The 22,377-nt window shown below is 40.9% G+C and overlaps 1 pseudogene across 1 annotated transcript; it reads left to right on the plus strand.

The window, feature by feature from the left end:
- The first annotated feature begins 466 nt into the window (after positions 1 to 466).
- On the plus strand, positions 467 to 21,014 carry LOC308564925 (NXPE family member 4 pseudogene; annotated as a pseudogene). The gene is made up of 3 exons: positions 467 to 1,028; positions 18,665 to 18,772; positions 20,956 to 21,014. The product of its transcript is annotated as an NXPE family member 4 pseudogene (transcript).
- The last annotated feature ends 1,363 nt before the right edge of the window (positions 21,015 to 22,377 follow it).

A 22,377-nucleotide genomic window follows, 5' to 3' on the forward strand; every position in this document is an offset into this window, starting at 1 on the left:
AAATCTCTATGTCTGCTGACAGAGGACTGGTTAAAGAACAGCATAACCATACAATGGAAAACTGTGTGTCCAGTTTAACGGGTAGCCGACCCAGCTCAATATGTACTGAAACAAAAAGATTTTCAAAATACATCCTTACATTAAAAAAGCAACGCACAGAAAAATATGCTACCATTTATGTACAAAAAGAGAATATATGTAGTGTATTATATGCACATGTGTATATAAAAAATGTTTTCAATATTTTAATGAGCTTTAACAGCCTATACAATAGTGGTTAAACTAAATATGGAACAATTGATGAACAGGTTTTACACAAAGCTCACAGCACTTTAATTATGACAGTTCCTGGACAGGACACTGGTGGTAACAAGAATTAAGATATAAACCCATTAAGGTTAACAGAGACGGGCTCAGCTGTGGAATATGTCACCTTCTTTGCCTTCAGCTTGGGCGTGGATGATGGATGCTTGCCTTTCCGCATTACAGGAACACCTCTAGAATTACCTCGCACCCTGAAGCACCACTGGATCCAGCAGTTTCACCAGCAGAGACTGCGCTGAGAGTAAAGGGAATCCTGGAGAAACTAGACCCGCAGGTCCCACCCAGGCCCTTCACCCAGGTGACCATCACCAGTGCCACACACAGCAGAGCCACCACCCTCAGCCAACGAGACACAAGCTGCAGGGGGATCAGCTACACATCCTGCTGCAGGTGTGGGACCACTTAGGAGGCGGGAAAGAATATAGTGGGGATTTCCTGAGGGCCAGGATGTCCTCCCCACCCCTGAACACAGGGCTTCGGGAAAGGTGACAGACGCCAATATGGCACCTGCCTTGTCAACTTCACTCTGTTCTGGGAGGGCCAGGTCTCAGTCTCTCCTGCTCCACGCTAGTGCGGGGTGTCAGCTCTCAGGAGGGCAAAGAACCAAGGGTACAACAGGGCGCTCTTCATGGGCCACTTTGCCAGTGTCACCTCCCATGTCTTCTCTGAATATGGCCTGATCTTAAACACAATTGTTCAACTGTGTCAGTACATGGAATCTTGAGACCAAGAAGCTCTCTATTGCATGAGTCTCCACACGTCTCCTGTGAGGCCCTGGCCCATGTGACCACCAGTGACTTAGCGAAAAGCAGAGCCTTTTAGGTGAGGTAGGCAGGCCTTCAAACATAACGTGCAATCAGGCAGGCAGGCTGTCTTCCTCTATCAACTCCCCTAACCATCTAATTGACAGTGAGCACTGCACTCGCAATGTCCAAATACCTCTGGGTTATCAGCTTTGCTCTCCTAAAAGACACAGTTCCACCAGGTGGCCTCCACGCAGCTGCTTTGTTTGTCCTTCAGGCCTGTGGAGCAGTGGCTCCCTGCAGTTGCAAGCCACAGTCTACTGCACCGTCCCTTAGCGGTTTCCTTTGGTCCTGCCCTTTACTAAACCCACCTGGCTCACCAAGTTTGAGCCTATTGTCTGTTTCCTCCTGGGCTCCTGCTGAGCCAGAGAAAACTTCATGTGCAAATTCACCAAAAGAGTATTTTAAAAAATGAAAGAAGGCAGTGTGGTCGGGGCTGGTACACGAGGAGGAAAGTGATGACAGATGAGGCAGGACGGTGGCCAGGGCCAGCCATACCATGAAGAACCTCTTAAAGGAGATTGAATCGTATCTCAGGTAAAATGGAAGCTATCAAAGTGTTTCCTGCGGGAAAGTACTTTTATTTTATTAATCTTCATTTTTCAAACTAACACATACATTGTCCAAAATGTCAAATTGAACTAGGGACTCAACTATACCAAAAAACAACCATTTCAACCACATTCTCCCCTCCCAGAGATACAAACACTTTGAATTTCTTTAACTATTTTAAACACTGTTTACCACACTTTTAAAATATTTTGTGTTTATGTAGCTGGTCAGCTACACAAATCTCAATTATCTCAACAAATAATGGGTTTATTTTCCTCAGGTAAACAAGCCCAGGGGCAAGGCAGGCTGACAGCCCCCATGGCCATCAAGCACCCATCTGAGACCTTTCTACTCAGCCACCTTATCACCTGACATTCTTCCTCATGCTTGTCACATTAGTGTCTCAAGATGAATGCTGTACTCCAGCAAGTCAACCGTGTCCCAGGCAAGAAGAGGAAGGGCAAAGAGCAAGAGGCAAAGGGCACATTCCAGCTGCATCTGCCAACTTCTAAAACTGCTTTCGAAAGAACCATCCAGTGACTTCTGATTATGTATCACTGGCCAGAATGCTGTAAAATGACCACTCTCACTAACAAGAACAGCATGGAAATATAATTTTTCTTTAATTTTTAAAATTTATCTTTATTGTTCAAAGTTTTATAAATGTGCCCCTTTTTCCTCCATTGATTCCTTCCACCTTGTACCACTACCCCAGGCCTTCACCCCACTATTGTCTCTGTCCATGGGTCATGCATATATGCATATAAGTTTTTAGGTTAATCTCTCCCCACCCACCACTGCCTTCCCTCTGAGATTCGTCACTCTGTTCCATCTTCTATAACTCTGGATCTATTTTGTTCATTGATTTATTTTGTTCCTTAGATTCTCCATACGTGTAAGATCATGTGATATTTTCTTCCTCTGACTGACTTATTTCACTCTCCAGGTCCCACTGTGGGGTCTCCAAGGGTAAGGGATCCCTCTTTCTTACAGCTGCATAGTATTCCATGGTGTAAAAGTCCGAGAAGATGCTTAATATGATTTCAATCTTCTTGAACTTGTAGAGACTTGTTTCATGTCCTAACATGTGGTCTAGCTTTGAGAATGTCCCATGTGCACTTGAGGAGAATGTCTATTCTGCAGCTATAGGGTGAAATGTTCTGTAAATGTCAATTGAATCCATCTGACCTAGTGTGTCATTTAGAGTCATTGTTTCCTTATTTACTTTTTGTCTGGAAGATCTATCCAGTAAAGTCAGTGGGGTGTTACAAACCCCTACTGTGACTGTAGTGCTGTCAATCTCTCCCTTAAAGACCAACAGAAGTGTTTTTTTCCTCCAGCGTATGTGAGTCCTTTGCTCTGAGGTGGGTCTTGTACACAGCATATATTTTGGTCTTATCTTGTTATCCATTCAGCTACCCTATTCCTCTGATTGGAGCATTTAATCCTTTATATTTAAGGTTATTATTGATTGGTATTTATATATTGCCATTTTATTTCTTCATGCCTATGTTTCTCATTCTCTATTTCAACTTCTAATTACAACAGTCCCTTTAACACTTCCTGCAGTGCCCGTTTGGTGGTGATAAAGTCCTTTAGCCTCTTTCTGTCTGGGAAGCTCTTTAATTCACCATCTATTTTGAATGATAGCCTTGCTGGATAGAGTAGTCTTGGTTTCAGATCCTTGTTTTGCATTACCTTGAATACTTCATGCCATTCCCTTCTGGTCTGTAGAGTTTCTGATGAGAAATCAGCTGACAGCCTTATGGGAGCTCCTTTGTAGGTAACAAATAGCTTTTCTCTTGCTGCCTTTATGAGTCTCTGTCTTGAATTTTTGGCATTTTAATTATGATGTGTCCAGATGTGGGCCTCTTTGGGTTCTTCTTGTTTGGGACTCTCTGCGCCTCTTGAACTTGTGTGACTTTTTCCTTCACCAGGTTAGGGAAGTTTTCTGCCATTATTTCTTCAAACAGGTTCTATAATCCTTGCTTACTTTCATTATCTTCTGGCACTCCTATGATGCAGATATGGTTACATTTCATGTTGTCCCACAGCTCCCTTAAACTGTCCTCATGGTTTTTTAATGGTTTTTTCTTTTTGGCTCTCTGATTGAGTGATTTTTTTTCTACCCTGTCTTCTAATTTGTTGATCCTATCCTCAGCTTCCTCTAATCTGCTGTTCATTCCTTCCAATATTGTTTTTTTTTTTTTATTTCTACTACATCAGTCTTAATTTCCTCATAGTTTCCATTTCTTTTCTCACGCTGATGTGCATCTTGATGATCAGTATTCTGAACTCTATATCTGATAGATTGCTTATCTCCATTTCATTTAGCTCTTCTTCTGGAGACATTTTTTGTTCTTTCATTTGGGGATTGTTTTTTGTCTCCCCATTTTGACCGCCAGTTTAGATTTGTTTCTATGTATTAGTTAGATCTGCTAGGACTCCCAGTCTTTGGGATGGCCTCTGGTGCAGGCCAATGTCAGACGCAGTTTGTGACTGGCCTTGAGTACCCCTTTTGAAGTGTTCTGCACTCCACAGCTTGTGCTTCTCTCTGCTGGGGCTGGGTGTGTTTGGACAGGACCAAGATGTGAACCAAAGTCTGCTTTTCTAAGCCCTGAGTCCCAAAGCAAATCAGTCAAAGACTCAAAGCACGCAGATGCTGTTATTCAGTCTCTTAATGAACTTCAGGCAGTAGAAACTCCACAGGGTGGGGCCAGAGGCTTTCCAGTGGGGTGGGACAATTGTTTTCCCCCCATGCAAAAGTTGCTTGGAAGGAAAATGTCTGCCTGAGAAAGACGTCCTCTGCTGTATTGGGGAATTACTCAGCACTGGGGTCCAGATGGGTGCCCTCTGAGTTCTATTCTCCCAGTTAGCCCCCCCTGGATTCCTCTCACACAGCTCCAGCCCACTCTGCCCCCCATCCCCCTCCGCTGGAGACCAAGGTGATTGTCTGTACACGAAACTTTGTGCTTTGGCTCTGTAAGAGGGTGCCTGCAGTTCCAGCCATCTCTCCCTGGCAAACAGAAACCCCACTGCTTTTCACAGCCAGATGTTATGTGGGCACCTTTCTCAGTTCTGGTGTTCTTGGATGGGAAGCCCAGCATGGAGTTTCCACCCCAGAGTCCTCACTGGGAACCCCCACAGCTGACATTCCTCTGGACCTTCAACTACTGCCTGTGGGAGCCCAGTCACTCCTCTTGCGCCTCTGTACTTCCTACCTGTCTCTATGCGGTCTCTGCTTTATATCCTTGGTTATAAAGGTGCTCCCCAACTAGTCTTCAGTTGCAGTTGATTATTCAGTATGGTTTTTCTATATTTTATTATAATTCCAATCCTGGGAGCATGTCAGTGTAGCTTCCACTCAATCCACTGCCATCTTGGGAAAATGAAGGAAATATTTTTATTTTATTTTTTTGCTGTGTTGGCATCTGATGTTCTGTTAGTAAGGAAAAGAGGGGAATGTACCCTGGGTAGGTCACTAGCAGTGTGTACAACATGGCTATTTCTTTACTTTTCCATTTTAGCATTTTCTATCAATATTCTTCGTTGGTAACAAAAGATTTCATTCTCTTACATCACATTTATACACCACTTTCCTCACTACATTCTCCCAATATAACTACCTATACAGGGTTGTTGTTTTTTTAGTTAAGTTAGGAGTGTTTGCATTACTAATTAAATTTTGCTATCTATTGAGTCACTTAATACACCTTTCTCTCTCCTCCCTCAAAAATACAAATTTTATGGTTTTACTAAAATTTTATTTGCCTAGTTTTCTATGTATTTATCTTTAATTTGCCTACATCCTCTATTACATCTGTCAAAATGCCTCCAATTTTATTTTCCTAAACATCAACATCAGATGTTTTAAATCATTATCCATAGAAGGATTCTTAGCCACAGCCTTTTATCCACCTATTCCAGTCAGGAATGGCTCCTTTCCACCTGCTGCACAGGAAAGAAAACAACTTGGATGCCCCTTCACCACTCTCCTATGTGGCACCTCCAGTCTCCTGAGCTTACTGCTTATTTAGCTTAAGCACATCTTCCTAAAACTTTCTAAGAAAGGGGGAAAATTAATTTATTTCTTACATCTGTAAAAATATATTTATATCTTTATTCTACCTTGGCATTTGTTGGATAGTTTGGCTGGGTTTAGAATTCTGGGTTTATAAAAATTTTCCTTCAGAAATTTTTTTTTTTTAATATATCTTTATTGATTTCAGAGCGAGGAAAGAAGAGGAGAGAGAGAGATAGAAACATCAATGATGAGAGTCATTGATCAGCTGCCTCCTGCACGCCCCCAGCTGGGGATCGAGCCCACAACTCGGGCATATACCCCAGCTGGGAATCGAACCCAGATAGCCTGGATCCTAGGTCAACGCTCAACTTCTGAGCCACACCCGGCCAGGCTTCTTCAGAAATTTAAAGTCCATTTTGTCCCAGTTTTCTGTAACTACAGAGAAGTTCATTGCCATTATAATTTACATATACTTGCTATGTTTTCCTCTCTCCTCTTCTCTTCTATTCTTTTCAAGTCATCTCTTTACCCTAGTGCTATAATTATATGACTTGAGGTAGTTAGAAGTAGGAACTTTTTCATTTATTGTGCTGGATGCAAGATGGATCTTTTCAAACTAGACGCTACTGTTCTTAAGTTCATAAATATTGTATTACTACTTCTTTGCTAACTGTCTCCATGTCATTCTCTCTTTTCTCCTTCTGGAATTCCTAATAGTTCAATATTAGATCTCCTGGGCCAGGCCAGCATGGCTCAGTGGTTGAGCGTTGACCTATGAATCAGGATTTCACAGTTCAATTTCCAGGCATGTGCCCTGGTAATTCTTTTGTTGATTTTTTTTTTTTAGAGCTCCTACTTATTCTCTAAATATTCTTTTTGACAGCACCACTTTGTTTCCTGGATGAAATAGTTTTCTCTTACACTATGAGGACATTCAAATTATTATTAGATTAATTTTTGAAGTTTTCTTTTATTCTTTGCACTGTCTTTGTTTCTTCTGGGTTCCTTTTATCTGTGTGAATATTTGGCCTCTCTTTCACCTAGTTGGCATTCATCACATGCCTGAAATCCTTAGATGTCTGCTCATATCTTTTCATGATCCACATGAAAGCCCCTTGGATGCTCCATGTGCCTGGATGGGGCTGGTTAACAAGACAATCTCAATTTTAAAAATTAAAAGTAGAATTACCATATGACCTAGCAATACCATTTCTAAGTATATATCCCAAAGAGTCTAAAGCAAGGTCTCAAAAAAACATATCTGTGCACCGATGGTCATAAGAGCATTATTCACAATAGCTAAGAGGTGAAAGCAACCCAAATGTAAATCAACAGCTGAATGGATAAATAAAATGTGATATTTATATACAATGGAATATTATTCAGTCTTTGAAAGGAAGAAAATTCTGAAATGTTCTACAACATGGATGAACATTGAGTACATTATGCTCAGTAAAATAAGCCAGTCACAAAAAGACAAATATCGTATGATTACATTTATAGGAGGTATCTAGACTAATCAAACTCATATTTAAAAAAAAAGTAGAATGGTGGTTTCCAGGGACTAGGGGAAGAGGGGCATGAGGAGTTATTATTTAATGCATACAGACTTTCAGTTTTGCATGATAAAAAAGTTTCGGAGATTAGTTGAACAACAATATGAATATACCTAACTCCACTGAACTATACAATTAAAAAATGGTTAAGAAAGTAAATTTTAAGTTATATGATTTTACCACAATTTTTTAAAAATATATACCTATTTCTCCTAATATGATAGACAATATAATCTAAAAACACATTTGCTAAAAAAATACCTAGAGGATTCCAAGATGGTGGTAGATTGAGTGGAAGGTACACTGACACTCTCCCAGGGCCAAACTGGAATTACAACTAAAATATAGAAAAACAATCCTGAATAATCAACTGAAGACTAGCTGGAGAGCACCCTCATAACCAAGGACCTAAACTGGAGATCACATAGGGGCTCTCAGGAAGTGCGGCGGTGCAAAAGGGCTGGCTGGGCTCCCACAGGCAGCAGCTGAAGGACCAGAGGGAGATCTCAGCTGTGGGGGTTCCCACGGAGACCTCTGGGGTCTAAACCCCAAGCTGGGCTTCCCCACCCAGAACACCAGACCTGAGAAAGGTACCCACATAACATCTGGCTGAGAAAAGCAGCAGGGTTTCTGTTTGCCAGGGAGAGATAGCTGGAAATGCAGGCACCCTCTTAAAGGGCCAACACACAAAATTTCGTGCATAGGCACTCATATTGGGCTCCAGCAGAGGGAGGGCAGAGCAGACTAGAGCTGGATGAGGAGAGTCTGGGATTGCGGGTTCCAGGGAGTAGAGCTCAGAGGGCACACATCTGGATTCCTGTGCCAAGTCATTCCCCCAATCGGCAGAGGACATCTTTCTCAGGCAGACATTTTCCTTCCAAGCAGCTTTTGCCTGGGGAAGAAGCAATTGCCCCACCCTACTGGAAAACCTCTGGCCCCACCCTGTGGAGTTTCTACAGCCTGAAGCTCATTAAGAGACTGAATAACAGCCTCTGGGTGCTTTGAGTCTTTGACTTGCTTCTGAACTCAGGGCTTAGTAAAGCAGACTTTGGTTCACATCTTGGTCCTGTCCAAACACACCCAGCCCCAGCAGAGAGAAGCACAAGCTGTGGAGTGTGGAACACTTCAAACAGGGTACTCAAGGTCAGTCACAAACAGCATCTAGCGCTGGCCTACACCAGAGGTCATCCCAAAGACTGGGAGTCCTAGCAGATCTAACTAATGCATAGAAACAAATCTAAACTGGTGGCCAAAATAAAGAAACAAAAAAACAAGCCCCAAATGAAAGAACAAAAAAAAGTCTCCAGAAGAAGAGCTAAATGAAATGGAGATAAGCAATCTATCAGATATAGAGTTCAGAATACTGATCATAAGGATGCTTAACAGCATAAGAAAAGAAGTGGACACTATGAGGAAATTAAGAATGACGTAGTAGATGCCCGGCCAGGCGTGGTTCAGCGGATGAGCAACGGCCTAGGATCAAAAAGATTGCGGTTCGATTCCTGGTGAGGACACATGCCCAGTTGCAGGCTCAATCCCCAGTCGGAAGCATGCAGGAGGCAGCTGATCAATGACAACTCTCTCATCATTGATATTTCTATCTCTCTTTTCCTCTTCCTTCCTCTCTCTGAAATCAATACAGATATATTAAAAAAAAAAATGATGTAGTAGAAATAAAGAATACACTGGAAGGAATGAACAGCAGATTAGAGGAAGCTGAGGATAGGATCAGCAAATTAGAAGACAGGGTAGAAAAACATCACTTAATCAATGTACCAAAAAGAAAAAAACAATTAAAAACCATGAGGACAGTTTAAGGGAGCTGTGGGACAACATGAAATGTAACCATATCTGCATCATAGGAGTGCCAGAAGATAATGAAAGTAAGCAAGGATTATAGAACCTGTTTGAAGAAATAATGGCAGAAAACTTCCCTAACCTGGTGAAGGAAAAAGTCACACAAGTTCAAGAGGCGCAGAGAGTCCCAAACAAGAAGAACCCAAAGAGGCCCACATCTGGACACATCATAATTAAAATGCCAAAAATTCAAGACAGAGACTCATAAAGGCAGCAAGAGAAAAGCTATTTGTTACCTACAAAGGAGCTCCCATAAGGCTGTCAGCTGATTTCTCATCAGAAACTCTACAGACCAGAAGGGAATGGCATGAAGTATTCAAGGTAATGCAAAACAAGGATCTGAAACCAAGACTACTCTATCCAGCAAGGCTATCATTCAAAATAGATGGTGAATTAAAGAGCTTCCCAGACAGAAAGAGGCTAAAGGACTTTATCACCACCAAACGGGCACTGCAGGAAGTGTTAAAGGGACTGTTGTAATTAGAAGTTGAAATAGAGAATGAGAAACATAGGCATGAAGAAATAAAATGGCAATAGATAAGTACCAATCAATAATAACCTTAAATATAAAGGATTAAATGCTCCAATCAGAGAAATAGGGTAGCTGAATGGATAACAAAATAAGACCAAAATATATGCTGTGTACAAGACCCACCTCAGAGCAAAGGACTCACATACGCTGGAGGAAAAAAACACTTCTGTTGGTCTTTAAGGGAGAGATTGACAGCAATACAGCCACAGTAGGGGACCCTAACACTCCAGTGACTTTACTGGATGGGTAGATCTTCCAGACAAAAAATCAACAAAGAAACAATGACTCTAAATGACACACTAGGTCAGATGGATTTAATTGACATTTACAGAACATTTCACCCTATAGCTGCAGAATAGGCATTCTCCTCAAGTGCACATGGGACATTCTCAAAGCTAGACCACATGTTAGGACATGAAACAAGTCTCTACAAGTTCAAGAAGATTGAAATCATATTAAGCATCCTCTCGGACCTTTACACCATGGAATACTATGCAGCTGCTAAAAAGAAGGATCTCTCACCCTTGGAGACAGCAGGTGGGACCTGGTGAGTATTATGCTAAGCAAAATAAGCCAGTCAGAGAAAGAAGATATCACATGATCTTACTCATATGTGGAATCTAAGGAACAAAATAAACCGATGAACAAAACAGATCCAGAGACAAAGAAGCATGGAACAGAGTGACGAATCTCAGAGGTAAGGGGGGGGGGGGCGAGATTAACCTAGTAACTTATATGCATATGTGCATAACCCATGGACACATGCAATATTGGGGTGAAGGCTGGGGGGAGGGGTATAGAGTAGAGGGAATCAATGGGGAAAAAAGGGGACATTTGTAATACTTTCAACAATAAAGATAAATTTTTTAAAAATACCTAGAAATTCTAGATGATTTAAAACAAATACCTTTTTATTATTAAATGTATTGGGGTGACAATGGTTAATATGAACATTTAAGTTTCAGGTGTGGGTTTCTATGTTACAAGATCTGTATATTGTTCTGTGTGCCCAGCACCCGAAGTCACATCATCTCCCCTCACCATTTACTAGGACCCCCTTACCCCCCAACCCCCTTTCTTCAGCAACCACCAAACTGCAGATACCTTTTTAAATTCATAGATAACCTTATAAAGTCCCATGGAATCTCATATCATATCAAACCTGACAATTCCCAGATTTATAGGTATAATGCAGCCATTTCCTCTGAATTTTCCCAGCTCATATACTCAATAACAGGCCAACATCTCCTTTTGTATGGCTTAGAAAACATATCAAGCTTAAGATCTAAGTGTCCAAACCCACAATTTTGATTTCCCCCCACTAACAAGTCTATCCAATCTTTCTCATCTCAGTGAAAACCAATAAATTTCTTGACAGTTGCCCAGGCCTAAAGCCTTAAAATCTCCCACATATACTCTATATTAGTTCATCATCAAATCTATTTTCTTTCCCTTCAAACTATATCTTGAATTTTACCACTTCTCACCACCAGTATTGTAACCATGCAAGCATACACCATCATCTCTTACCAGCAATATTGTTTCCCTGTTTCTATCCTTGGAATGAAAGAGAGTCTATTTTTCAACTGCAATCAGAAAAATCCATTTAAAATATAAATCAGATCACATTCTTGACTGCCATACCTTTGCTCAAAACCCTCCAATGATTTTTCATCTCAGAGTATGAGCAAAGCTTCGTATCATGACTCAAAAAGCCCTACGTGTTCTTGCCTCTCATTACCTCGGACTTCATATCCTACCACTATTGCCCCTCACTCATCAGCCTCCAGCCTCACTGGCTTTCTTGCTTTAACTCAAACAGGAGACAAGGTTTCAGGTGTGAAATTCCTACATAAGCTGAACCTTCAAAGGGTGAACTGAGAAAGGGTAAACGGGAAAAAATATACTGAGTGATAATGAAATATAATAAAAAATCTTGTCTGTTTTGTCCTAAAGGCTGATAAAAAAGTAAAATCTCCCCCTGAGTTAGTAAGCACAGACCTGCCTTGATAAAGATGTGAAATTCTAATCTATACTACCTGTTCAGTTATAAATTAGTGCACCCATTATGGAAGACAGTATAGGGATTCCTCCAAAAATAAAAATAAAAAATAGAACCATTGTACATCTCAGCAATTCTACTTTGGGTATTTATCTGAAGAAAAGAAAACAATAGTTCAAATGATACCTGCCCCATTGTATAATGTTAAGTGAATAAGTCATAGAGAAAAGACAAATACTGTGGGATTTCACTTATATGTGGAAAAACCCAAACCAATAACTAAGTAAATAAATAAGAAAGAAAGTTGGGGGCAATTCCCTAGGGGAATTTAACAAAACTCCTTCTGAATTCACATACTCAAGCCAAACCACATAGGATTCTGATAGATAAATCCACCAATTATAAAAATCACAATCCAGAAATACGCAGCACAAGAAAAACAACTAATATAACCAAGGATTTAAAAATATAATGGAATTAGACCTCCAGGAAGTTCAGATGAGTTATCATTTAAGATTATAAGCATTTAAAATTATTAAATTAAAAGTAAATATCAGATTAAGATGCCCAATGATTCCCAAACTGCGTAGATAAAACTAAATCCACACTTAGTACAGAACACCAAAGAGTTCCCCGCCGCTCTGGGAACCATCAGTTTATTCTCTGTATCTATGAGTTTATTTCTGTTTCATTGTGGGTTTTTTGTTCATTTGTTTCGTTTTTTAGATTCCACATATAAGTGAAATCCCACAGTATTTGTCTTTTCTCTATGACTTATTCACTTAACATTATACTCTCTCTGTCCATCCATGTTGTCACAAATGACAAGATTTCATTCTCTTTATGGCTGAGTGATATTCCACTGCGTGTGCGCCACCTCTTCTTTGCCCAATCTTCTATCCATGGACGACTTGGTTGCTTCTGTATCTTGACCACTGTAGACAATGAACACAATGGGGCAGGTATCATTTGAACTATTGTTTTCTTTTCTTCAGATAAATACCCAAAGTAGAATTGCTGAGATGTACAATGGTTCTATTTTTTATTTTTATTTTTGGAGGAATCCCTATACTGTCTTCCATAATGGGTGCACTAATTTATAATCCCACCAATACTGCACAAAATTTCCATTTTTCCCAAATCCTCACCAACTCTTGTTATTTGTTGTCATTTGGATAACAGCCATTCTGACGGGTGTGAGGTGAGTGGCTGGATAATTCTTGGTTGTGGAGAGCTGTCCTGTGCATTGTAGTGTGTTTAGCAATATCCCTGGCCAACAGTACAACTCCCAGTTGTAAAAACCAAAAATGTCTCTATAGCCCTAGCTGGTTTGCTCAGTGGTTAGAGCGTCAGCCCATGGACTGAAGAGTCCCCAGGTTTGATTCCAGCCAAGGGTGCGTATCTTGGTTGCAGGTTCGAAGGGGAGAGTGCAGGAGGCAACCAATCGATGTCTCTCTCTCATATCGATCTTTCTCTCTCCCTCTCCCTCTCTCTCCCCCTACACCCCTTTCCACTCTCTCTGAAAAGCAATGGAAAAAATAGCCTCAGGTAAGGATTAAAAAACAAAATTTTTAAAAAGTCTCTATATATTACCAAATGTTCCCTAGAATACAAAATCATCCTCCATTGAAAACCACTCATCTAAAAGAAGACGGTAATTTTTAAATATAGCATCTACTGAAAAATGAAATAATTTTTAATGTTCTCCCCAATACATTGAGATCATAAGTCTCTCCAAAAGCCATTACCTCGCAGGTCCTTCCCTCTGGTCCTGAACTGCAGTACACTTCACTTGACAGCTCTCCTGGCTTTCTTAGAGCTTTCCTGGTCCATTAGGCCTGGAAAAAATAAGGCACTTGGCTCCATGGCCCCAGATAGTCCTCCCTAAAACTTCAAGTCACCATATTTGAACAGCAGAACAGTAATCCAGAATCCAGTAGTTGTGTAACTAGCAAAATATCTTTACTATCCCACAACAGTAACAAACATCATATCCTCCCAAATTAAAATTAGGTCATTCAAAGATGACCTGAGATTTGTGTTCATTGTAATGCCTGTAACAGTAATTTTCTGTTTCCCTTTCTGGAAGGTCTAGTCTTGACAATGAAATAATGAAACAGTGAACCCAGTGAAGTCTCAGTGTCACTGAGAGGTCTGTTCCTTGCCCTAAGAGGTGGTGCTCAGGGCAATGGTTCCCAAATTGACTGGATGTCTCAGAATCACCTGGAGAGCTTTTGAAAAATAGAAATTTCCAAGTTTTCCCACAAAAAATTACTTATGAAATGAGGTCTCAAAATTTGTTTTGCTTGTTTTTTAACTTCCCTGTATATTGCTAGATTTGAGCACTACTGCTTTACAGGATGGACATTCTTACTCAGGGTTATTACCATTCAGCCTCAGTCTTGTCATGGCCCTAACATAACAGTTTTCTGGGTCAGATTTAGAGTTGTTGTTAAAGATGGCAGCATATTCCTAAATAACTCATGAGTCAATGAGAATAGAAAAACTGCAATTGCATCCCGAGGAAAGACTCATGGAAACGGTATTGCTTGTTGATAATAGCTTGTTTGTAACTTTATACCTGAAAATCATTTTGACTGGATATAAAGTTCTCAGTTCATTTTTTTTTTTCTTTCAGTATCCTATTGTATTTGGAATAAAGCATGCTATAAAAAAAATTAAACCTGTAGTCATAGAAACAGAATAAAAGTCCAGAAATAGACCTACAAAATACAATCGACTAATTTTCTACAAATGGTATTGGAACAACTGGATATCCGGGGGTGGGGGGGGGGGGTAATTTGGGATGAATGATAGGATCAAACATAAAGCTAAAACCATAAAGCTTCTAGAAGAAAACATACAATATATTTACAATATTCAGGTAAGTAAAGATTTCTTAAACAAAACACAAAAAGCGATGATCCTAAAAGAAAAAATATTAAAACAAACTTCATTAAAATTCAAATCTTCTCTTCTTTAGAAAACACTGTAAAAAAAGATATACCAGAGCCTAGAAGAAAATATTTACAATACATAAATCTGACAAAGAATTTATATCCAGAATATATAAAGAACTACAATCAAACAACAAAAAGACAACCCAGTTAAAAAATAGGCAAAAGGCTTGAACAGGCATTTCACAAAAACACTGTTGTGTGAATAGCCAATAAGCAAACAAAATGATGCTCAATATCATCAGGCATCAAGGAAATACAAGTAAAAGCTACAATGAAATCCTACTTTATACCCAATAAAATGGCTAAAACTAGAGAGACTGACAATACCAATTGCTAATGTGGACCAACGGGAGCCTTGGGCGTTGTTGGAGGGTCACCCATAGACCAAAAGGCTGCAGTTGGATTCCCGGCCAGCGGGCCTGATCCCCTGCAGGAGCCACCGATGTTTCTCGCAGGGCGGTTTCCCTCTCTCTCTCCCCTCCCCCACCTCTCTCTCTAAAATCAATAAAAACATATCCTCAGGTGAGAATTGAAAATAATTTTTTAAATCTACAAATCAATATTGATATGGTTAGGAAAATCATATTCAGAAAAAACCTCATAGCCTTAAGTGTATGTATTTTTTAAAATGAAAATAAATTTGAAAAACAGTGTCAAGAAAGAGAAACGCCTAAGAGCTGAGGATAAATAAATTAATCATAACAAACATAGAAATTATTAGAAATAAAAACAATAGATTTCATAAATCCTAGAGCTAATTTCTTTGGAAATATCAATAAAATGGGCAAACACCGTGCAGATTTAAGCAAGAGAAAACACTGACATCATTAAAAGTGAGAGTTCGGACTTATTCCCAGATACAGGGGCACTTTATAATGGCATAAGAAATTTAAATGTACCACTTTAAGTTAAAAATCCTGAAAATCAGGATGAAATACATGATTTTCTAAAAACACATAAACTTCCGGAAATGGCTTGAGAAAGCGGCCCATCTGGATTCCAATAACCATGGAAGAAATGGAAATCTCTGCCTAGGGAACAGCGCCAAATGCTGCGCCTTGTCTACACAGTTTTACCAGTGAGCTCCAGCAGAGCTTTAAGGAAAGATAATTCACATGTAATTTAAACTGTTCCAACAGAAAAGCATGGCACACTTCCCAATTCATTTTCTCAAACCAGCAACACTCTAATTCCAGCCTAACAAATAGAGCACAACAAAGGAAATCACAAACTAATCTCCTTATTAATATAAATAACATGCTAATCCAGTAGCATGTTAATATACCAGTCAATTAATTAGTCACTTCAACACCTCAGAAGATTAAAAAAATAATTACTTTAATAAATGCAAAAATTAAAAATAATTAAATGCAGTATTTAAAAAATTACAAAAGCTTCCTGATACTAGAAGAAAACCTCCATAATCTGTTAGAAAATAGCTATTGCATATAAATAGCCAATATTATAGTTAATGTTGAAATAATAGAGCCCAGTCCCATTAAATTCAGGAACAAGAGCTCATTATAATTTAGCACTTTTCTGGAAGTTCTTGCAAATGCAATAAAGGACAAAGAATAATTTTAATTGATAAATTTTAGAAACATGGGGACAAATTAATCTTTATTTTCAGATTATGCTTTTCCAAATAGAAAACCTAAGTCAGTCAAATGAAAATTCACTACTAGGAGAAGTCAGTAAGATAACTAGTTTAAAAACACAAAAGTCAACAATTTTTTTCCTGTATGCCACCAGTAAGCAGTTCAGAAATTTCACAGTGAAAAATCCTCATTTTCTACAACCACCACAATCATAAAATGCCTAGGAAACATAAGAAATATGAAACAACTTACATGATGATAATTACCAAATATTACTGAGGCCCAGAAAAGAAAGCCTGTTTATTAGAGTGTTTGATATCGTAAATGCTAAGGCAATCTTAATGACAATACCAATGAAATGTTTAAGAAGTTAATACAGTAAGTCTAATATTCATTTGAAAGAACAAATAAGTTGTAATTGGCAGGAGTTACTTTAAAAGATGTGTAATATTTGTTTTACAAAATATTAAAATGTACTATAAAGATACGCATATTCAAATAATAGAGTACTACAAAAGGAACAACAGAAAAGATCAGAACCAATTACATGCAGTCATTTCCTCTATGACAAAATTTCCATCCTAAATGAAAATGACCCTCTGTGAATGGAGGAGGAGCTATTTCCCATTTAACAGAGGAGGAAACTGAGGGTCAGGTAGTAAAGTAACTTCGCTAAGTCACCCAAACAGCACCAAGGTAGAAAACATTATTAACGATTATTTCCTGGAGGTGGAACCACAAATGATTATTTTTCTACTTTGTGATGATCCCTTTCTGTAACAAATACTACTAATAAGGATAAAGTTTTTGAAATATTAAATTGATGTAAATTTTATCTCCCATCCGTTGTGTCACCCTGCCCAATCAACAGTGTTCATCATTTTGGGGAGAAACAAGGGATTGCTCAGTTTTGACCTTCAAACCAGAATTCTAGCACACAGGAACAGAAGAGATCTGGAAGCTGGGTTGGGTTAGTTGATTTTTCATTTTTTGAGGCGACAATACTCCAAAAAAGGTATTTAATGCCCTTCATGTATCAAAACAGTCAAGAATGGCCAACTTGATCAGGCTCATGAAATCCATAGAGCACACAAGGAAGAAGACATGGCATTCCCACGACCTGGACAAGAAACGTAGAAAGGCACCTGGGCACTGGGGAGAGGGGAAAGAGCAGTCATCAGGAGGTCCTCGATTCTGTCCCCTCACCCCGCAGTCAATAAAAGTGGGAAAGGTGCACTAAAATACTCCAGATAGTTTAAGGTCATGCCAAAAACCAACTCGAAATCACTTTCTATTTGGATCTTTGATGAAAGGATGGCCTGCAGGTCCATGTGCCAATGTGTAGTAGAATAAAAACAATGACATGGGTAAATAACACCAAGGGATGGGGACGTGGAGAGGGGAAGGATGCTGCTGGGTCACATAAGGTCACCCCCAACAATGAGCATCACGAGGAGCTCAGTTATCAGTGGGACACCACGGGGAACTTTTCCAAGAAAAAAAAATCTTGCCCTGGCAGGTGTGGCTCAGTTGGTTGAGGGTCCTCATGTGCACCAAAAGGTTGCTGGTTTGATTCCCGATCCGGGCACATGCTCGGGTTGTGGGCTTGATCCCCAGTAGGAGGCGTGCAGGAGGCAGCCCATCAGTGCTCTGTTCTCACATTAATGTTTCTCTCCCCCATCCCCCTTTCCTTTCCTCTCTCTCTAAAAATCAGTTTAAAAAAAAGGTTTTTTTTAATTTTTTGTAACTATGTATGGGGACAAATGTTAACTAGACTTACTGTGGTGATCATTTCACAATATATACAAATATTGAATCACTGTGTTGTACACCTGAAACTAAGAGAATGTTATGACACATTATATGTCAAATATACCTCAAAAATAAAAGAAATTTTAAAAAGAATAAATGCCACTTCTCTGACCCCACTCTAGACATGGGGGATGGGGCCCTGCCATCTCTACGGGAACACGCCCTCCAGGTAATTCTGGCCACGATAACATTTGAGAACCACAGTCCTGGCTGACTTTCCTGTTTGAATGAAAAGATTTCTTTTTAGTCTTAGGTAGCTAAGGAGAAATAGTCAAGAGCAGGGATTGCAAAATTTTTCCATAAAAGGTTGCACAGTAAACATCTTAGGCTTTGTGGGCCAAGTTGCAAAAATCAAGGTTATGCAGGTATTTATGTAATCCCTTAAAATGCAACCACTTAAAAATGTAAAAACCATTCCTGGCCAGTGGGCTGTACAAAAGCTGGTGGCAGGCCACGTTGGCTGACCCCTGGTCAAGAGTTTTGGGTCAGGCAGACTTATAAAAAAGAAAAGAAAAACCCCACAGTGAAACATTCATATTCAGTAGAAAAGGCATGGACGCCCATGTCTCACTCTGAAGCATTTCCCAGTGAAAGATAAACACATCACTGGAGGAAATATATGACCCGGTAGCCACCAACAATAGTCATTGCCATCACCCTTGGCCCGCACTTCAGAAACTTCCCTATGGATGATTTCATTCAGAGGGTCAAAAAGCCACGAATGCCTGGGCTTGAGAAGGCCAGGCCCCAAGGTGAGACGGAAGACATTAACAATGTGCAGAAGAAAGGAGGCTGGGCGACTTTCCTGCTATATTAACTGGTTTATGCTGAAGGAGATATTCCAAGATCTTAACGTTAGTGTGATTGATGCTTGGGATAAAGTCACTGCACGTGGCACTAACATCTAAGATCATTAGATTGAAATGTTTTTAACTTGCTTTTGCTAAATTACAAATACGGAAAATCACCAGGAGCCACTGTTCATAGGTAAGCCCATGGGTGTGCCACACTCTCCCAGTTCTCCTGCCATCTCTCTAGCCATCCCGTTTCAATATTTACTGCTGGCTCCTCTTCCTACCAAAACACAGCCTGACATTGCCCGTGTTTTGTTTCAGACCTTCCCTCCTCTTCTATGACCTTCCTCTGGGTGATCTCACCCATTCCCTTTCAATTGCCATCTATGGGCTGACCACTCTCAAATTCCCTCTAATACAGACCAGCCCAGAGCTCCCAAGCTTCAAACTGCTGTATTTAACTGCCTACTAACCATCCCACAGGGATGGCTCTGGGTCCAAAAATTTAACTCCTCATAGCTAGCCCTCAACCCCAATATGCTTGTTACTAAAATGTGAAACCTGGGAGTCAAGCTTGATTCCTCGCTCTCCTTCTGCATCTCCTTTCATGTTTAAATGATCACAAAATCCTATTCTGTGTCCTAAATATCTCAAAACTGTCCACTACTCTATGTGCCCAACCTACCAATGATTCCTTCCTTAACTACTGCAATAGCCGCCCAGCTACCCTATGACAATTCTTGTCCCCTCCCCCCACCAATCCATTCAAATCCTATGATATCAATCTCTACCTTTAAACCTTCAAAGGCTATAAAACCCACAGTGCCTTGAAGAGATGTGTTGAGATTAACTGGACCAGGTCCTACAGAGGAGCTTGTTAAAATATTGGCTCTTGAGTTGCACCAAAACCAAAGAATCAAAAGCTCTAGGGATAGGCCCAGACACTGAAACTTGAATCCCAAATCCTTGCTATGGTTTCCAGGTCCTCCAGCGTCTGACCTCATGCAGCCCCAGGCGAGGGTGGGGCACTGAAGTCACTGCCATCAGCAGTACTCTGGGCATTGGTCACAGTGTGTTAAATGCCCGGTCCCTGCCTGAGGTGAGCTCCAGGAGGGAAGACACCATGCCCACCACGTTCACGATTTATCCCCGGCGCCCAGGGCAGCAGGGCACAACACCAACATCATTTAATTAATCGCCAGTCAGAATCCAAGAGAATTTAAGGTAAAGGACCTTCTCCAGGGTATGGTTGGCAAAACACGCCTGAAAGCATCCTCATTTGTTGGTTTAGTGTACAGACCAAGAGAAAAAAGGGCTCAGATAACAATGACTGGAGTAATTAATTAGTGGCCTTAAGGAGAAAGTTTAATCTTCAAAATCAAAGTGCTTTTTGAAGGTTGATAACAAGGTTTCTCTTGTCTCCAGTGAGATCAAATGAACAGAAATGAGCTTTGCACTACATTCGGAAAGGGCGTGATCATAAATCTGATCATAAATACTGTAAGGGTAAATACAAATCTTTTTATAAAAAGTTGAATTTTCTCTGGTGTAAAACGGGAGAGAGACCCCCCTCATATACCTTTTCTTAAAGCATTTCCTTTAGAAAACCTGTGAATTCTTCCAGTCTTTTTAAAATGTATGTAAATATTTTTAACAGCTAAACAAGTATGTGGACAGATTTATAACCCAGGAATGTCTTTCTAAAGACCCAGAAGCATCTCTCAAACGTAAACCCCAGGAAGGTAGCACCCTCGCTCCAGGCCCTGGCACAGCTCAGCCTGGGCGTCTGGCTCCAATCAGCCTGTCCCGGGCACCTGAAAATTGTATTCTTCTAGATCGTTGCAGCCAGCAAACACCGATGGCCACCTGATCACCAGGTGAATCTAGGGTGGGCAACAAATGGCGCCACCAGGTCCTCCTAGGTGAGGGATAGTTACCTTTTACCCTGACAACATGGACTGACAGGCCGCATCTACCTGACTGTATGGAAGGGTGAGGTTCCTTTCTGCCTTTACGCTCTAGCCGGTGCCCGAGACACACCACATGTAGGTTAAGTGCTCATTCAATAATAAAACTGTCTTCTACGTCTGTGGACAAGTTTTCTGAATTGGCAGGAGACTTTGTTTTCTGTTTCTCCACAGTTCCAGTCCCCAGCCAGGATGACGAAATGCAAGGTGGTGAATTCATGTTTGCTGGGTGACAGCAGGTGCAGCGGCCGAGCACCTCACCGGCCGCCCTGGGGGCGCCGCCCTGGCAAAGCATTCCTCCACCTTTAGGCTACCCGGCCCTGCGCGCCTGTCCCCCCCCTGGTCCCAGCCCTTCTTTAAAAACTCTGGCGCGCTGGCAGTGGCAGGCTGGGCGGGGCCCCTCAGGCCAGAGCCACAGAGGGGCAGCCTTGCAGCCGGTTATCACCCTCACTGAGACAGTGGCTGAGAAGGAAAGGATGAATGCACCAGAGGGAGCGACACCAGCAAAAACGCCCCATCAAGGGGCCTCCGGAGACACTGCCCACACGGAAGGAGGAGACGGAAGAGGCTGGACACGGATCCAAACTGGGGAGCATGGCAAACGCAGGAAAGATGCCTGCTCCGTGTCATAATTGGTGTGATGAGAAGGCAAGCTCTGTGCAAACTAATCTTTGTCAGTTTTTTAATTATTATTATTATTGTTAATCTTCACCCAAGGATATTTTTTTTCATTGCTTTTCAGAGAGAACAGAAGGGGGGGGGGGGAAGAGAGAGGGAGAGGGTGGGGGGAGAAAGAGGGAGGGAGAGGGAGGGAGAGGGAGAGGGAGAGGGAGAGGGAGAGGGAGAGGGAGAGGGAGAGGGAGAGGGAGAGGGAGAGGGAGAGGGAGAGGGAGAGGGAGAGGGAGAGGGAGAGGGAGAGGGAGAGGGAGAGGGAATCATCGATGTGAGAGAGACACATCGATTAGTTGCCTCCCACATGCCCCTCGACCCAGGCCGGGGATCAAGCCTGCAACTGAGGTATGTGGAATCGAACCTGGGACCCTTCAATCCTCAGGCCAGTGCTCTCCCCACTGAGCAAAACTGGCTGGGGCTCTTTGTGAGTTTTTATAATGAAATAAAATATTCTCATTTATAAGTTTCTGAAGTTTTAAATTATACTGTACTGTAAATGAATATTAGTTTTACTATTTTTTTCACTTTCCAATTCATTAATAGCCAAGATTAGGAGCTAGTCAAAATGTAGAATGTTTAGACAAAAATGTAAAAGGTCACAGAACACTCCAAGTCTTTCCCACTGGTTTCTAAGTCGGCTTTGCGTGTCTTTAGCTGGCACGGTCTTGCACTGTCACGCAGAGCAAGATTGTCTATATTTCTTATTCCTCATTAAACAAGTTAATAGAAATGCCTAAGACAGCGTTTGTTACACGGTAAGTGCTCAGTAAATGTCACCTATTACTTAAGACATTACATACTGTTTTTCACCTTTAATATAAAACTTTTTCTTTTCAATGTCTATACTTGCTGCCTCAACACCTCTCCTTCCATTCTCTCTTAAAACCATTCCAATTAGGCTTTTGTGCACAACCCTCCACCAAA

The sequence above is a fragment of the Miniopterus schreibersii genome (assembly GCF_964146895.1).
Source record: "Miniopterus schreibersii genome assembly, chromosome: 12".
In the NCBI taxonomy this organism is placed as follows: Eukaryota; Metazoa; Chordata; class Mammalia; order Chiroptera; family Miniopteridae; genus Miniopterus; species Miniopterus schreibersii.